Source organism: Manis pentadactyla, chromosome 7 (genome assembly GCF_030020395.1).
Source record: "Manis pentadactyla isolate mManPen7 chromosome 7, mManPen7.hap1, whole genome shotgun sequence".
NCBI classification, from domain to species: Eukaryota; Metazoa; Chordata; class Mammalia; order Pholidota; family Manidae; genus Manis; species Manis pentadactyla.
Window position 1 is genome coordinate 68,138,793 of NC_080025.1, and position 19,190 is coordinate 68,157,982.

Sequence of the window (19,190 nt, forward strand, 5' to 3'; positions counted from 1 at the left end):
GGGTATTATATCTTCTCTGTATGTCTGATAAAATTCCGAGATAAATCCATCTGGCCCGGGTGTTTTTTTCTTGGGTAGTTTTTTGATTACTGCTTCAATTTCTTTGTTGGTAATTGGTTTGTTTAGATTTTGTGTTTCTTCCTTGGTCAGTCTTGGAAGGTTGTATTTTTCTAGGAAGTTGTCCATTTCTTCTAGGTTTTCCAGCTTCTTAGCATATAGGTTTTCATAGTATTCTCTAATAATTCTTTGTATTTCTGTGGGGTCCGTCGTGATGTTTCCTTTCTCATTTCTGATTCTGTTGATGTGTGTTGATTCTCTTTTTCTCTTAATAAGTCTGGCTAGAGGCTTATCTATTTAGTTTATTTTCTCAAAGAACCAGCTCGTGGTTTCATTGATTTTTTCTGTTGTTTTATTCTTCTCAATTTTGTTTATTTCTTCTCTGATCTTTATTATGTCCCTCATTCTGCTGACCTTAGGCCTCATTTGTTCTTCTTTTTCCAATTTTGATAATTGTGACATTAGACTATTCATTTGGGTTTGTTCTTCCTTCTTTAAATATGCTTGGATTGCTATATACTTTCCTCTTAAGACTGCTTTTGCTGTGTCCCACAGAAGTTGGGGCTTAGTGTTGTTGTTGTCATTTATTTCCATATATTGCTGGATCTCCATTTTGATTTGGTCATTGATCTATTGACTATTTAGTAGCGTTTTGTTAAGCCTCCATGTGTTTGTGAGCCTTTTTGCTTTCTTGGTACAATTTATTTCTAGTTTTATACCTTTGTGGTCTGAAAAGTTGCTTGGTAGGATTCCAATCTTTTTTAATTTACTGAGGTTCTTTTTGTGGCCTAGTATGTGGTCTATTCTGGAGAATGTTCCATGTGCACTTGAGAAGAATGTGTAACCTGTTGCTTTTGGGTGTAGAGTTCTATAGATGTCTATTAGGTCCATCTGTTCTAGTGTGTTGTTCAGTGCCTCTGTGTCCTTACTTATTTTCTGTCTGGTGGATCTGTCCTTTGGAGTGAATAGTGTGTTGAAGTCTCCTAAAATGAATGCCTTTCAGTCTATTTCCTCCATAAGTTCGGTTAGTATTTGTTTCACATATGCTGGTGCTCCTGTGTTGGGTGAATATATATTTAGAATGGTTATATCCTCTTCTTGGACTGAGCCCTTTATCATTATGTAATGTCCTTCTTTATCTCTTGTTACTTTCTTTATTTTGAAGTTTATTTTGTCTGATACTAGTACTGCAACACCTGCTTTTTTCTCCCTATTGTTTGCATGAAATATCTCTTTCCATCCCTTGACTTTTAGTCTGTGCATGTCTTTAGGTTTGAGGTGAGTTTCTTGTAAGCAGCATATAGATGGGTCTTTTTTTTTTTCCATTCAGTGACTCTATGTCTTTTGATTGGTGCATTCAGTCCATTTACATTTAGGGTGATTATCGATAGGTATGTACTTATTGCCATTGCCAGCTTTAGATTCGTGGTTACCAAAGGTTCCAGGTTACTTTTCTTACTATCTAAGAGTCTAACTTAACTCATTTAGTATGCTGATACAAACATAATCTAAAGGTTCTTTTCTGTTTCTCCCTCTTTTTCTTCCTCCTTCATTCTTTATATATTAGGTATCAAATTCTGTACTTTTTGTCTATCCCTTGATTGACTTTGGGGATAGTCAATTTAATTTTGCATTTGCCTCACAATCAGATACTCCACCCTCTGTACCGTGATTTTACTACCTCTGGTGACAGCTGTCCAACCCTAGGAACACTTCCGTCTATAGCAGTCCCTCCAAAATAGTCTGCAGAGATGGTTTGTGGGAGGTAAACTCTCTCAGCTTTTGCTTATCTGGAAATTGTTTAATCCCTCCTTCAAATTTAAATGATAATCTTGCTGGATAAAGTAATCTTGGTTCCAGTCCCTTCTGCTTCGTGGCATTTAACACATCATGCCGCTCCCTTCTGGCCTGTAAAGTTTCTGCTGAGAAGTCTGATATTAGTCTGATAGGCTTTCCTTCGTATGTGATCTTATTTCTGCCTCTGGCTGCTTTTAACAGTCTGTCCTTATCCTTGATCTTTCCCATTTTAATTACTATGTGTCTTGGTGTTGTCTTCCTTGGGTCCCTTGTGTTGGGCAATCTGAGGATCTCCATGGCCTGACAGACTATGTCCTTCCCCAGGTTGGGGAAGTTTTCAGCAACTACCTCCTCAAAGACACTTTCAATCCCTTTCTCTCTCTCTTCTTCTTCTGGTATCCCTATAATGCGAATATTGTTCCACTTGGATTGGTCACAGAGTTCTCTCAATATTCTTTCACTTTTAGAGATCCTTTTTTCTCTCTGTGCCTCAGCTTCTTTGTATTCCTCTTCTCTGGTTTCTATTTCATTTATTGTCTCCCCCACCATATCTGACCTGCTTTTAATACCCTCCATCGTGTTCTTTAATGATTGGATCTCTGACTTGAATTCATTTCTGAGTTCTTGGATGTCTTTCCGTACCTCCATTAGGACGTTGATGATTTTTATTTTGAACTCCCTTTCAGTAAGAGTCACGAGGTCCATATCATTTAAATCTTTCTCAGGAGTTGTATTAACAATTTTACTCTCGACAAGGTTCCTTTGGCATTTCATGTTTGTATATGGCGCCCTCTAGTGTCCAGAAGCTCTATTCTGGAGCTTTTGAGCCCCCGAAGCAATGTCGGGGGTCGCAGGGGAGCGGTACTGGTGCCTGGGGGTAGGAAAGAGCTGTTCCCCCACCTTCTAGATGCTGTGCCTGTTTCCACTGCCTGCACCAGTGGGCCGGTCACACAGGTATAAGTTTTTGTCCCAGAGCAGCCGGATATGGATCCCTGCTTTCCACAAGTAGCCGGAATCCCAGTCTCCCCAGGAACTCTGCCTGTATTAACTTTTCAACCCAGTAGTCATGCGAGTCTCATGAAAGCACCATGAAATATAGGTTTGTGCTCCCAGAGCAGATCTCCGGAGCTAGGTATTCAGCAGTCCCAGGCTTTCCACTCCCTCCCTGCTCCATTTGTTCTCCTCCTGGCGGTGAGCTGGGGTGGGGGAGGGGCTCAGGTCCTGCAGAGCCAGAGCTCTGGTACGTTACCCCGTTCACTGAGGTCTGCTCTTTTCTCTAGGTGTGTGCAGTCTGACGCCGTCCTCTTTCCTGTTGCTCTCTCAGCATTGGTTGCGCCAATTAAATTTACTAATTGTATCCAGTTTTAGGAGGAAGCCTCTGTCTCTTCTCTCACGCCGCCATCTTTAATCCACATTCTCAAAATTTATTTTTAATCACACAGTAATTTTTCAGTAAAATTAATTTCCAGAATCATGCCTTTGAAGTGCTGGCAAAGCCCTAAATTTGTTTCTGAATCTCCAAATGCAGACAATGTATCATGGTGATTAAGAGTGAAATTGGTCATAAAATCAAATACTGAAATGGTGGCTACCAGAGGCTGAGCAGTATGCACATAGGGAGTTATTAATCAATAGATATATAGTTTCTGTTAAGTAAAATGAGTAAGCTCTAGAGATCTGTTCCTCAACAATGCATGCATAGAAAATAATGTAGTATACATTACACTTAATATTTGTTAAAAGAATAGATCTCACCTTTAAGTGCTCTTACCACATTTTTAAGTAAGTATTCTTTCCACAATTTAGAAAAAAAAAGAAGAGAGAGTAGAAACAAAATCATACAATTGTGGTTATAAGCCCAATATGCTACTCATTGGTTATGTATTCTTAGAAAGTAGTTAAGGTTTTCTGAGCTTAAGTTTTTTTATTGCAAAGAAAATTATTAATAATAGAGTTAATTGTTTGTATGATGCATATATGGCACATAATCTACTATCTGGCAAATAAAAATGAGCATTATTATTCTCATGGGGTGTTTATCCTTTTTTTCTATTCTATCTTTTATTAAAAGTAGTTATCATAAATATGCCATGAGATTAAGGGGTCAAGATCAGGGAGGAAGTCCTCAAGGCTGAAGAAAGGCCCCAGCTAAAAGAGTTACTGAGAAAGCATGATCAAGATGGCCAGCTGTGAGATCAGGAGGAGGATAATGGGTCTCAGGCACCATTTCATGGGCAGTAGTCCAGAGGAGAAAAACATTTTATGGGAATAGAGAATGAAATTCATACATACTTTAAGACTCTACATGGTCAGTGGTGACAAAAATCAGTAACAGATTTATGAAAGGCAGCATGTACCAAAAGTGTGTGTGTCCTTTGCACAATTCCATTCCAAGGAATTCATCTAAAGAACAGCAATAAATATGTGTACAAAGACATTTACACAATGATGTGCCTTGAAGCCCTGCTATAATAGTGGAAATGGAAAGCACATGTTTATTAAAAAAGGAATATTTAAGTAAACTATAGAACGTGAACACTATGTACCTATTAGGATGCATATATATAATCACATACATATTCACACATATTTATGAATGTATATATATATATATTTGAATCTGTGTATATATAGACATTACATATATAATTACATATTACATATATATATTCAGTGACAGTATACCATTAAAGGAAAAATGTAAAACAGCATTTAATATGATCCTGACTGTGGAACGTAGTGTATGTGTGTGTGTGTGTGTGTGTATGCACGTACAAAAGAAGGTATTAAAGGACAATTAATCTGTTTAAAGTTATCTCCAGTTTATAGGCACTTAGCTTATTTTATGATTTTTATATCTATCTGCATTTATTTATAATTATGCTAATTTAATGTTTAGAATTTTATCCTATCATCTACAGAAGAAATCACAATAAACCATTTAAAATGTATTTAGAAGTATTAGACTAAACATGCAAAAAAAATGGAAATGCAAGCCCCCCATGATGTAACTGACCTCCTGGCCTGGTAACAGGTGCTTCTCAAGCCACATGATATGAGGCATATTTTGAGGGAATAATTGTCTTTAGACTCTCTAATTACCAATGTAGAGGGAACCAGAGAGCTTTGCTTATGTATACGAAATGGACACCCCTGGACTAGCAGTGCTGTCTCAGCATCTGTGTATGACAGGGTCGTGTGCCCTGTGGCTCACTGTCTGCAGTCCCAGAGAGAGATGTGAACATCTGAAACATGGGCTGGTTCTTTACTAGGGGCAATCTGAGGAGAAAAGTAACACTAGGAAGGACATTAAGTGTGAGAAGTAACACGTTTCATTGTTCACTTACAATGACACATTCATGCTTCTAACAAGCCTATGTGAGGACAGCTTCCATTCACTGAGAATTTCCTCATTGTCAGGGCTGCACAGAGCATGCTGGGGCACTGCTTCACTTACTCCACCTCCCAACCCAGTGGTATTCTTATGCCTGGTCTCTACTACCCATCCTCAGAGACAAAACTTTCTGACTGGCAAAGACACCTCAGGGTCATAGGAAGAGGTTTCCACCCATACTGGGGAACTAAGTGAACCCAGCTATGACCCACAAGATGGTCTAACCTAGTCTGGAGGAGCCTCATGTACTCAGTGGTGAATCTCTTCCAACTATAAAAGGCATTTACTTGTACAGAGTCACGTTTCCAGGAAAAGGTGGTGATTCCTTGCAGAATATAATTTACACAAGTCCCCTCAGGATCACCAGATATTCACCCCAAGGCCCTCTTGGAAAGGGTCCCTCCACTTGGGAACTTCTCACTGATGGTAACTTCCATCTCCTACAGTGATGAGAGAGCACATGATAGAACATGCTTCATCATAGGCAATGCTAAATAAAATTTAATATCCCACTATGTCTGGGTGAATAGAGTTGTCTATAACAACTGTTGTTTAACTTCTTTGATATTCAAAAGAAATCTTAAGTTTCTTCATTTTATAAAGAAACTAAAGAAAACATATGCAGTTAATTTAGACATAAATTATTTTTTTATATAACTTACAGTATACAGTAAAAACTCAAAATGAAAATTGGAAAGATTATATATGGATCTACATTTGTTTAATTTCTTTGTCCTTATGAATATGAAAATATAAATCCATGAACATATTTTCATGCAGTTGTACTGTTTAAATAAATTGGAGGAAACCCTAAGTTTTATAATAGTTAAGAGTTAGTTTATAACTCATGGAGTTGATTTATAACTTTATGGTTAAGATCACCAAAGTTTGTCTAACACAAATACATGCATGAAAGATGAAGTGTGTGTTTATGGGAAAAAATATTATCATAAAAAATATTTTTCAGATTGAATTGTCTCCATTGATTAAATTCAAGGGTGAAATTCCAAAGAACTGAGGGAACTGCTCATGAGAGAGTCTGTTGAACATGCACATCACTGGTTTCTTCTACCAAACATATGAACATAATTGTGTCTATTTATAAGAACAAAGCTTCTACTTGAGGAAGTGGTCTGGTCCTGAAATATCCCCCAAGTCACCAGTTTATTCCATAACTAGACTGAAGTGACAAAACTGAAGAAAAAAACAAAAACTAAGCTCCATGCTCATCAAAATGAAGATGGGAAAACCCATCCAATTTTTTGACCAATAAACTTCAAAGTACTGGGGGCTTTTCCCTTCATATTTTACTGCTCACAGTACTTTCCAATTAGGGACAATTTGTAAAAAGGAAGGCAAAAACACTGGCAGCATGACTCACACATAGTTGCCAAAAGCATAAATTAGATTTGTTTGGCAACTAATTTGTGGCTATTTTTATTCAAATGTTGAAAATGTAAATGAAAGTTATGATTTCAGAATGAGGCTGGGTTTAGCATATTAGACTTTGGAAAATTGGTTCAGTGAATTATAGGGCAAAATGAGAAATTCCATGGCAGATTTCATGTGAATTCAGAACACTGAGTCTAGCATATGTTCCCAAAGAAATGAGACATCCTCTGAAATACATTTCAATTATTTACTTTGTCACTGAGTATCATAAAGAAGGCATAGTAAATGAAAATGAAAGAATATTTCCCTAGACTGAAAAAAATAATTTTGTTCTTCCAAATAGTTTTAAGCAATAAAAGTATACATTGTTCTAACAGCACTGGAAAACACAAAAGACTAAACTTAAATCATAGCTGTGATATGGTTACAATCTAGTCTGACAGTGAAAGTAAAATGGAAAAATCTTGAGATGGCAATTCAGGGGTTCTATTGTGTGATATGGGCTATAGTACAGAGTGGAAGTTACAATGAATGGAGTTACAGGAGAGGATTGTTTAGAGGGGGTGAAGAGTTTCCCAAGTTCTGAATTTCTGACTACAGTTTGTATGGGCAGTGAAAGGATAAGGATCATGAATTCAGGAAAATAGAATATATTTGGCATTGGTATTAGTTTTCTATATTTGCTGTGCAAATGAACAAAAATTTAGAAGTTAAAAACAACACAAATTTACTATCTTATAGTTCTATAGGTCAGAAGTCTGACACCTTGGACTAACAGCAAGGTGTTGGCAGGGCTGAGCTGCTCACTGCATGCCCTGCAGAAGACTCCATTCCCTTGACTTTTCTAGTCTCTAAACTGGAAAAATTCAAGTGATATTTATAATACATATTTAAGAAACTTAAAAAATATGAGCAATAGGAGTATATTAGGCCAATATATTTCTCTGCTAGAAAATATTCAATGGGATAAAATATAATTGATTATTCCCACTACATAATAACTAATTTTTATACTTTACTAGATGGAAAAAAAGGCTTTTTACTTTTCAAAAAGAGGATGTTGGTTACACAGATAAAATGTAAGAACTATTAGGTTATCTTCCAGTATGAAGAAGCATTCTAAGTCTAGTAAATTTGAAAAAAATTTTTGCAACAATTCACTGTTATATTGATATGCTCTTAAATTCACTTTTAACATTTACTTCAAAATTACAGCTACATAAACTTACACTAGTGAAAGGGAGAACTTAATCAGTGATGCAGCTAATACCAGTCCTTAGGTCCTATTATTTAGCATAAGAAGGGGTCAAATTTTAACTTAGGGAAATTAGCCATATTCTATTATCAGACAGATTGCCTTTCAACCTTCTATGCTATAGACAAGGTCTTAACTAGTTCATAGAACAAAACAGGGGAAAAGTATCTAATAATTAATTATTTAGTGCTATTCAATGCATTTGTGGAAAGTTTGCTACTACCATGAGCAAGATTGGAAGATTTCTGCATCTAAACCAGTGTTATCTTTTCAATTTAAAGAAAAAACTTTGATAGATTTACCACCTTACTGACCTAGTTCATTGAGCTGTTCAAACTTTGGGAAAAATCATTACATGTTTTAATACTTAGTATTAGATGCTATCATGAGTTATTTGTGAATAAGTCTTCCCTTTTGTCTGGACCTCACAGAGGTCTGGCTAAAGAACAGGATCAGTCCCTCTATGTCAGTCAATTTAGAATGTTTGGAAACTTCATTAATCATTTCTTGGAGGGTGCTTCTAGGACACAACTGTCTCAATTACAAATAGGGTCATATGAAAGTTAATGAGTACTTTAAATAACTCATTGGTTCTGTGTTCCATTTATTTTTGCTACGATGTAAGGGCAGAGATCATTTTTCTATGATGTTGAGAAATTAAAAATAATTATCTGTATGTTTCATACTTTTTGATTTACTACGTGTTAAATTTTGTTTTAGGTCTATGCATTACAGAATCCTAATCATAGAAAATAATTCTAGCATTATGAGTTCAATAGAGTAGAAGAGATTGATTTCATAATTATAATATGTAAGAATGAAAATGAAAAAACATAAATCTGTTAAAAATGGTAATCAAACATTTTTTCAGTCTGAAACCAGAAAGCAATATTTTTCTCCGTAATTTACATTAAATGTGGTGATAGTGTTTAATCAAAAAAGGTGAGGTTATGTGCAGTAAAAAAAAAAATCTCAGAGCCTAATACAGTGAAAATTCATTTCTTATTCCCACAAGCGCACTGTGGCTCTTGGTAACATCCCAAGGCCATTATCCTCTGTGTGGAAACTCAGTGATCCAGGCTGCTTTAATCAGGTGACTATCATTTCAACACAAGTCTTTGTTGCTGCCAAGTTAGGGAAAAGGAGAGATTGGAACATCAAAGCCAAACCCTCGTGGCCTGACAGCTGCAGGGTGTCACGTTTATTCAACTATCGTTGACCAAAATTAGTTCTTGCTTTGACCCAATCTCTGGAACAAGGAAATGTAGAGGAGTAACGGAACTGGGGAGTATTCTTTGAGGGCTGCTGTGTCACCCAATATCTGATGTCCCCATTCAGCTACAAAGAAACTCACTCAACTACTCCCCAGGTGAGACAACTCAAAGGTCTAACCCAGTCTCTGCTCTCCTATCGCCCAGTCCTCTAGCTGATGTGTGAGTCTGCCAGGTTCATATGTCACTACTTTCTATCCAAACAATTAAACTAAAAAGAGAAGTTAAAGGCGACTCTCCACACACATATATGTACGTTCATGATCACTCAATAATCTGATGATAAATAATAATAGTACTAATGATTGAACAGAAACGAACAGATACCATTAAAAGAGAAGACTAAGAGCACACAGCAGTCACTACTCAATGCTGGTTCTCATAAACAGGCACCATGAAGGGCCCTGAACAGCGGTTCCTCCACTAGGTCTAGGTCCTTTGGGGGAACCTCCAGAGAGTCCACTGTGCTCTGTGCCTCCCAGCTTCGTCTTTCAGGATGCTTCTCTTTCCCATTAGACTGCTGCATTGGAAGTGGGTTTGAGGGAACAGCCTCTATTTGAAGTCTGAGAAGCTTTTCTAGTCAACTTCAAGTTTGGGAACTTAGAGTCACCTGAAGTATGTAAAAATCTCTTTTTTTTTAATGGTCCAAACTCATAGTTTCTTTACCAGTAGAAGTTATACTCAGTGAGCTTTAGTAACAACCTTCTCCATGTATCCAGACTATAAGCAGCCCTTTTCTTACACATCTCTATGCTTTCATTCTATTATTCATTCTGTCTATATAACAGGGTTATACAGAAACCATCTGAGTTTCTGAGCAAAGCTACACCCTTAATCTGATCTGTACCCTGAGTCATTTACCAAAATGTTTCAGTGCTACATTCCTAACTTATTATTAACTTTCAGACAATTGAATCAGTTGGAAATATATTACCACACACTTATTTGTAAAGACCTTTGCACTCATTATTTATTAGGGTCATGAAGTAATTGTTTTATCAAAACTAAAAGGCTCTGTATTAGACTCTGTGGAGAAAGTGAAGGTTCCTGTGGCCAGGATTCTCACCTGGCCCTGGTCAGCTAGCTCACTACACATGTGTGGGCAACACTTCATTATTGAATGCATATAAAGAGCTCTGCCCAGTGCTCTGGGCAACACGGTGGCACAGCTGCAAGGCTGCAGGAGAGCAGAGGTTGGAGTGGTGGCAGTGCTGTGGACAGAGACTGGGATGGCTATGCGGGCAGAGAGGCCCAGAGGACAGCTGTGCAGGTAGAGAGGCCCAGAGGCAGAGACTGGCTTGCTGCATGCAGACTCGCTCTGAGTGGACAAGATTTTAGTGATTGACCTGCCACTGTGGGAATAAAGTTGGGCATAACCCTTTCACTCCAAGAATGTCCTGTCATTTCTTTGGTCACATTGAATCCATAGTGAACTTGCCCGGAGTTGAAACCCATTGGCAAGACAGACTCTTTCTACCCCATCACTTCAGCTTACAAATTAGCCAATTCTACTCTGAGCCCATTATTTCTCAATACACCTTGACAAATAGAGTTAGCAGCAAATCACACACATTATTAGCATCCTGCTTTCAAACCAGTGTCACAAATTTGTTAGGTACATAATCTGTTGCTTACATTATTCTAATGTTTTGCTACTCCATGAAATGAATCTCCATCTTTCAAAAGCCTCTGATATCAGTTCTTTTCTCTGCTTACCCACCATTGAATCAGTAGTTCCACATTAGATGTTTTAAAGACAGTACCTCACTTCTGTTACCAATTTCTACAATAACCATAACTTAGGCTGGATAAGACAGACAAACTAGATAGATAGAAACAATGCCTACATCTCAGTGATCAATACAACAAAGGCTTATTTCTGGCTCATTCTGAAGCCATGCATATTCTAGCATTTCTCTCTCCTTGCAGCAGTTCAGCGATCCATGCTGCTGTGATGGTTTGAGTCCACAGCACAAGGCCTCTTGGGCACACAGAAGAGAAGAGAGTGAAGAAAGGTGCCTTAGATTTTCACTGTTTTAACGCAGAAATGAGACACATGACATTTCTCCCACGTTATTCTCCAAAATAGTCTTGTGTTTCAAAATAAGTGCAATAACGTAGGGGAGCAAAATGAAATATTTGTTGAGTATTACTTTTTGCCACAAGCAAGAAAACCCCTTTATTTCCCCTAAAATTTGGTATATTTACCTACTTTAAAGTAATAGTTTCTATAACTAATACTATCCAAAGGAAAAAAAAAAGCTGGCAGTATATTCTAATGGTTGAGAGTGGTAGGTTCTTTTTTAGACATTCTGGTTTTATTAGCTCTGTGGTTTGGGGCCCAGAAAGTTAACTGAAATAATTTTTATAAAACATCATGTATCTTTGAAGTATTTTGTGGTTATTAGTTTTAACTGAGAAATGTACTTTATTTGCATTTTTTCTATTACAATAAAAATAATATAGATATTTCACCCACAATTTTCTGCTAATATTAAGAAATCATGTTAATGGAACTTGCCAGAGGAATCTAATTTATTTGCCACTGGAAGAAAATTAAAGCAGAGTTTTGCTTCAAATTTTCAAATTGATCTGTCTTCCCTAGAATTAATTTTCAGTGGTCTGAAAAGTAGAACATATGTTGTGACTCTATTCTAAGTAAACTAATAAATTAAAAGAAGAGGGATGGTATGAAAGGTGAAAAGTTTAGAAGGACATATTAAATTTAATGGCCAAAAATATTTGTCTTGGACAAAAACCTAGCAGTAATTATGGTTAATTAATAGATGTACACAGGCCTCCACCATCTTATTTTAATACCTGGAATATTATTATTCTGTTTGATCTTTTTTCATTGGAAACTGTTGGCTAAGTGATACTGATACAGAGAATTCTGCTCTAATCAGAGAAAATGAGCTTTGACTTTGAATCTGATCTGTAGTCTGGCTCTTTTATAGCTGTCTTGACTTCTAAAGAAACAGATCTCTTTAAAAACAGAACCTGTTAGAATGTAGACATGTTTGACATATTAAAACTCATTTGTTTGATCTTACCAAACAATTTGAATGTATAACAACAGAAAAGAAAGCTCACATCTGCCACAACAGGCATGTTTACAATCATTTTAATGATATCATTAGATGTTGCTTTTCAGGGCTTGCTATTCCAGGCTGTTATATAAAAATCATGTGAGATAAGTTTACCACCTGTGCACAATGGAAATAACCTATTTAAATGAATCATGGTAAATACAGATAGAAGATAGAACTCAATTTATTTCCTAAGTTAAAATATGACCTAAAATCAAAGGATTTTTTTGTGTGTGGTAGAGTACACCTTTATTCTAACCAAGGAGGAAAAAAAAAGTACAACGAACACACTCTTCCTGATCACAAAACATTGAATTTCAGGGCTGCTGGAAAAGTCTCTTAGTTGACAGGTGGGTTCTTAGCTTATGTAAGAAACCTGAGCTTAAAAAGCTTTTCCAAAACGTTTACCTGGTTCTTAAGCTGTTTTGGATTTAGATGTTTTCAGGGAAGCTGGTAGTTAAGCACCCATAACCTTATTGCTTCTATACTTCTTTTTGAAAAGGGGTGGAAATTGTTGTGTGCTTTCTGAAGACTTAAAGAATTACAGGATAATTCCTCTTGAATCTCCACTGCTTTTAAGCACATTTTCTTTTATTTCTTTAGGCCAAGGACTGTTTGAGAGTACTGTTGATTATACCTAAAGCCATTATTAAATGGATTCTAGAAATTTTTGTTTAATTTTCTCTATGTTAATTTTATACACCTCTCTGTATTTCCAGATGACCAGACTGTAACTCTCACCAGAATTCTTAGTAATTCTTTATACAACTTTATATAATAGTGGAATACAAAGGAAAACTGAATCCACTTTCTGTGATTAAATGCTTTCTATAGGTCTGAACTATACTAAGTAAGCCTTAGGAATGGAAGCACAAATAAGAGAAACAAATATGATTTTAGTAGCTGGTAGATCTTCAGATGGATACAGTATTTGAGGGACTTTTATTTTCTGATAATAGGCCCAGGAACATTGTCCCTGCAGTTCTGTGTATGATCCTAGAAAAACTGCCTGAGTCTTTGCTGTTCCCAGGGCTGTGTAGAAACAAAGCTGCATTAATACAGGTAAGAAAATAAAAGCGTGAATGTTAGTTTGAGTACTTCCTTACTGTTATGATCTTAGGCAGAAATCTGAGTATCAAAGTCAAAATCGTTCTTTATAAGTACAAAGGACCAAATTACAAGGAACAATTTACAAAAAGAAGATATTATGAAGAGAATGAAAAGTAATAAGGGCCCCATTTCTATGTCTCCTTATGAGTATTAGAAATACCAGTGGTGAAATTCTCTGCAAAGGAAGCTCCTTTCTGTATATAGCAGGAGTTTTCCTGATTAGACAAAAGAGAATCAAAGTTTATTTTGACTTTAACTTTCCAGGTATATTGGAGTTGCTCCACTCTGATAGGAAATTGCTAGAGTGAATCTAATCTCTCTGTATCTCTCCCATGTCTCAATGTGATGTACTCTTTGATTTCACAATCCAGTATTTACAAGAAGTAAATTTTGTGAGTCTGAAGTATGTAATGATGCACCCTGAGAGTGCATTTGGCTTTCTTGTCTATGCTGTTTTTATGGCTTCATTTCCCCCTTCTGATTTTCAAGTATGTAATTGTGTAACTCGATGGTACACACCTGGCTTCTGAGTAGTCTAACCCAGACTGGTAAGAAAACAATTCACAAATCTCCACGTTTTGGCAACAGTAATATGTCAAATTTAATAAAGCTGTACAGATAAACATACTTGCTGAATACTAACTAGAGATACCTTTCTCATATATAACATGAGATCTGCTGTTCAGGTAGATAATTCTACTTAGAAACTTTAAAGTAGTCATTGTGGTAAATAAATAAATTGTGTACTTGAATGAAAATGTATTCCACCTCTTTTCCTGCTGTCATATGTTAACTGCAATTTTCTAAAAAATGTTAATAAACTTATACAGGATCAGGATAAAGGAATGTTTATGCTTTAAAAGAACAAATATAGGCATATAAAACATTTTAAACAGAGAGGAAAGAAATTATACTCAGAAAAATATTTAAAATATATTCAAAGATGCTCAAAAATGTATACATTTGGACATTGCCTATGCAAACAGAAAAATGCAATTTCCTAACCCGTTTGTCCATCTTATTCTAAATGTTGAAATATTAAACTCATGCTGTAATGGATATTTTGTACCAAAGAAATAGCAACAAGAATCCTTTGCATAAAGTAACAAATAAATATAGCAATAAAATAGATTATTGTATTTCTGAGACCCTTTATGTTTATAAAGCAAGTGTAGCCGCTGATTGCTTTGAAGTTCCAGTGCTGTTGTGCTGGGAAGCCCCCTGTGCATCTGGCAGTGAAAGATTTTTTTTTATTAATACTTTTATTATTGAAAAAAAATGTGGTATTCAATAATCATTATCATTATAACAGCTGGGAACCAACTGCTGGGTCAATTTCAATGATGTTGAGGATATTAACTCCTTTTCTACTAGAAATAAGAAATGGTCCTTCTCGTCACAAATATAGTCTGTGAGAACACTCCCCAGTTTTCCTGTTGTCTCTTTTCTTCCTGAAGTGCTACTTGACTCAGCAGACTAAGCTCTGAAGATCACACTTAATGAGATATTCTAATGGAGAGGTACTGACTCATCAGCAAGATTCCCAAGCCATCAGTGAGTGACAATACATATCCTGAACAGATCAACAGAAGTGGGTTGATGTCAGCATCTCCAAATGCATTATTGTTTGATAATAGGATGAAGAGTCAATAACTGATGATATCTAACTTTTAGATATCATTGTTAACTCTTGTTAAGATTTTGTGAAATTTCTATCACAGTATTGTCTGAACTACTTTGGGATATAGAAAATGTGGAAGCACAGGCTTACCGGCTGGTGACCAAAGAGTTAACACAGAAGGTTGGCCTGGGTTTAGTTACTTTTTGAAGCTAGACACTCTCCCTGTGACCTACCTGTAGTCTGGCCTGACTGAGTCCACATTTGTAATTTGGAGCTTGACAGGGTTAGAAAAGCCAACTTCTGTTCACCAACCTGAAGCTCATATAAGTGCCAGTAAGCAAACATCAGCCTTGTAATGGGAGATACAATAAGGACACTCGCCCCAATACCTCTCATCCAGGCAGAAAAGCCCTGCAGCAGAAACCCTGTTTCAAGTCCTGCCATCCATGCTTGAAGATGCTATTTAAGCAATTATTTCAGCCACAGATACGGAGGCAGGGATTGATTAAAAGCAAATAGATTAGAACCTATTAAAATCTGAGGGAAATACACTAACAATAAAATACTAAGTCAGACTTTAGAAATCCATGGACCATGAAGCTAGCATCAATGGGAAAACGGATGCCTCAGCAGTAGATCCTCCAGGATGAACATTTTACCCAACATCCTTCAGACGTGAATGGGAAGGAAAACAAAGAGTTAATTATGTTCCTCTCTCAGTAACAGACTAGAGATTTTGGAACATAAGTGGGGACAGAATGATTGTCTAATCAGGAAATTTACTTCACTTCCAGGATAGATTTCCTGTCATTACTATCTAGCAAGGTAAGATATATGCTCTCAATAGCAGCTGTTGTATGTTTCCAACTGTCCGCATGTAAAATAAAAAATTAAATTATAGCCTTTCTTGTGCACAACTGTATGTTGTGTGTGTTAAAGGAAGTGCCTTCTGTTTCAACTTGGAATCCCTAGATCATTAGTAGTCACATCTAAATTGTCGAAGAGTACTGCATGTTCCCTAGTATTGTAGAAAAAGAGCCATATGCCGGAGATGGATGAGCCTTCCCAGGGGGATTCCCCTGGGGAAGAGGTGAGTATCTTCTGTGTAATATGAGTGCGGATGGTGAATCGCCAGCAGTGGAACTGTTGCAGAAACCATTAGTTTGCCTCTCGCATTCCATTCCCAACTTCCTTCCCCTTAGCATTTCCCAGGAAATTCTCATTCTTCTAGTCTCTCTTAAAGCCAGAAATAGTCATGTGGTGGCCCACTGTTGATCAAACTAAGCTAAGAATAATTTTACTGGGGTCTTGTTCAAATGATAATTTGCTGAGAAAAAACAGAAGAAAGTAGCTGGCTGGCATCACTCTTTACCCTTTGTTTCTGCCTTGCAAATCCAACTCCTAGAGCTACAGAAACCTTCTGTACCAAAGATACAAGAATGCTTAGGACCATTAATCAGCATACTAATAATTTGAAAGGAAACAGGTATGTTGGTAGTATTTAATTGCTGGATCATCCATGAAACAATCTACCTTGAGACATCTTTTTAAATAAACAAAGAATGACATTTATTGTGCAGCCACTGTTGGTCATGTATTTTGTAACAGTTTAAAGCATTTTTAACTGAAAATGCTAATAGATCATTAAATCAGTCTCAGCCCAATGTGAACCATGTGATATAGAAAATCAGGAATGTTAAGAAAGATTTTCCTATGGAATTAACAAGTCATAGCATTTTTTGCTAATCTATAGCAACATTCACATATAATAACAAAGGAAGACATAGGTAATTGGAGTTTTGAAAATAGCACAAATAGGATATTCACTGCCAGCAATTAGCAGACAAAACTGTAAATGGGCATTTCAGTGAAAACAAATGAGAGCTATATAAAACTTAGCAAGTATCTTTTTAAATGTCTTTCTGTTGTGAAATACATTTACAAATCCAGAGAGGCGAAAAGAGCAGTGAAAGTGGGACACTAGGAGTTAGGTGTGCTAAAAAGCCAGTGTCTACCCTGCATTGATGTACTCAACCCAGGGAATATTAAGTTTCCACTTTGATGGTTTTTCAGGGTACACAAGATACAAGATAAAGCCTTGGCTCAAAGTAGAATACATGATGGGAGATTTCTCTATAAAGTTGGGTTCCCAAAGGATTATACCTTCAATAAAACCTCAGTAGAAGGGACAATAAATAAATCTCCTTATGTCACTTGTATTGTATGAGGGGAAAGAAATTGTCCTTTGAGAATTCATAAATCACAATCTAGTCTTCTTATAGATTTCTCCTCAACTTTATTCAATTTAGTTGGTAGGGGGTACCCCCAGGCAACTGACAGAAGTAAATGCAAAATCTACACTAAAAAAATCTTAACTTCAATTCAGAACTCTTAATCATAGACAAAAACCAGCTCATAGGGAAAAAATGTCCATGAGTGAAAACTAAAAGAAGTGTACTTGCAGTGACATCCTATATTAGATGAACAAGAAAATAATTTAAATATGCATATCTCAGGAAATAAAAGTTTGAAAAATGAGGACTGAGAGACTTTACACTGTCTGTGATGATTTAAAAAGGAATCAAATCAGAGCTTTAGAAATGCAACAAGTAAAAATTGCAGTGCATCAAGGTGGAAGCAAGACCTGGAAGATAAACTAAAGAAAATATGCATGAGGCAATCCATGGAAAGAGTTAAAATATTGAATACTGGTTATGAGACACAGAAGGTGAACTGAAGAAGATTGATTTGGGTCTCAATGAAATTCCAGAATGAAAATAATGGAAGGATAGGTAAAAGGCAACATTTGAAAACAAAAAGTGAATATAATTATGAGATATAAAGAATTTTGAGATATAATTTGAAATTATGAATATAAATTTACAGAATAAATGAGAGAAATGCAACTTTTTCTCCTGGAAGAACAAGAAATTACCAACAGGGTAAATGAAAAATAAATCTGAGCAAGACATATTATAGCAATAATATCATATAATGGTACTATAATATTAACTATAGTAATATGAAATAGTAATAGAACCTTAGGGACAAAGAGAAAATTTTAGAAATGACAACAGAGAAATATATACCATTTTTAAAGCAACAAAAATAAACAGGGCATCTCAACAGCAACAAGAGAAGTTTAAAGACATTGTAATAATATCTTCAAAATCTTGAAAAAAAAATAACTGTTATAATTTATAATTTCATATTAACAACTATTATATTTCAAAAACTAAGGTAAAAGAAAATACTTATTTTCAGGAAAACAAAAAAATGAAAGAATTTACCTGCCAACTGATTCTAAAACTTTCAAAGACTGAAATATATATAGTTGGGAAGTATTCCTGGTTGAAGGTTTGACATGTAAGAATCATGAAAAAAATAATAAAAGTTTTCTTCCCTTCTTTTATACCTGTATATTCTTTATTTTCTTGCCATATAGAAATTATCTAGGATGCACTCTTTATCCTCAGTTTCCTTACCAAGTCAGTATTGACCTCCACAGGAGTGAAATGAGGATAAATTCTTAGCAGAATAACTAGTAGTTAATAAGCAATTAGCATGTGTCAATTTTTTTATGATATCTTTCATTTTCCAATAACATTTTGATGATTCCTCTGCATCACTGTTCAACATAATTTAATAAGAGTATTTTCAGGGAAATGCTAGAAGTTTAAGAATACTCATACACTTAATTTATGATTTTTCATTCTGTGTCCAAGCAGTTGGATAAATAACAATTGATATTTTTGTGTATATATTCTCTTACAAAGAAAACATAAAAAATGTGATAGTTATTGTTTGAGATTTTTCAAAATTTTGATTATTTCATTTCCAGGTTTACAATGAAAATTTGTTTTTGCACCTACCCCATAAAATGGAACTTTTTAAAAGCATACTAAAATATCAGTTCAGAAACTAAAATTTTTACAAAGTACAGCATTTCTGTATGTTTATACTATCAAATAATAATAATCTACTTTATCTTATCTGTTACTTCAATTGTCTAGTTCTAATTAATATTGTGATACATAGTAAAGGTAAGCGTGTGAAAGATACTGGTCAACTGTTCAATAAAAGTGTATTGTATTGAGAGTTTATTTTACATTGAAACTTCTAGCATTTCCCTGAAAATAATCTAAAAATTTGCTATAGCACTGTAAATGAATTTCTTCCCTTTTTATTTAGTATATCTGTGGGC

The 19,190-nt window shown here is 35.7% G+C and overlaps 1 protein-coding gene across 3 annotated transcripts in view; it reads right to left on the bottom strand.

The window, feature by feature from the left end:
- The window catches only part of SEMA3A (semaphorin 3A), a 467,315-nt gene that overhangs the window by 388,761 nt on the left and 59,364 nt on the right, over positions 1–19,190 (bottom strand). The window lies entirely within an intron of this gene.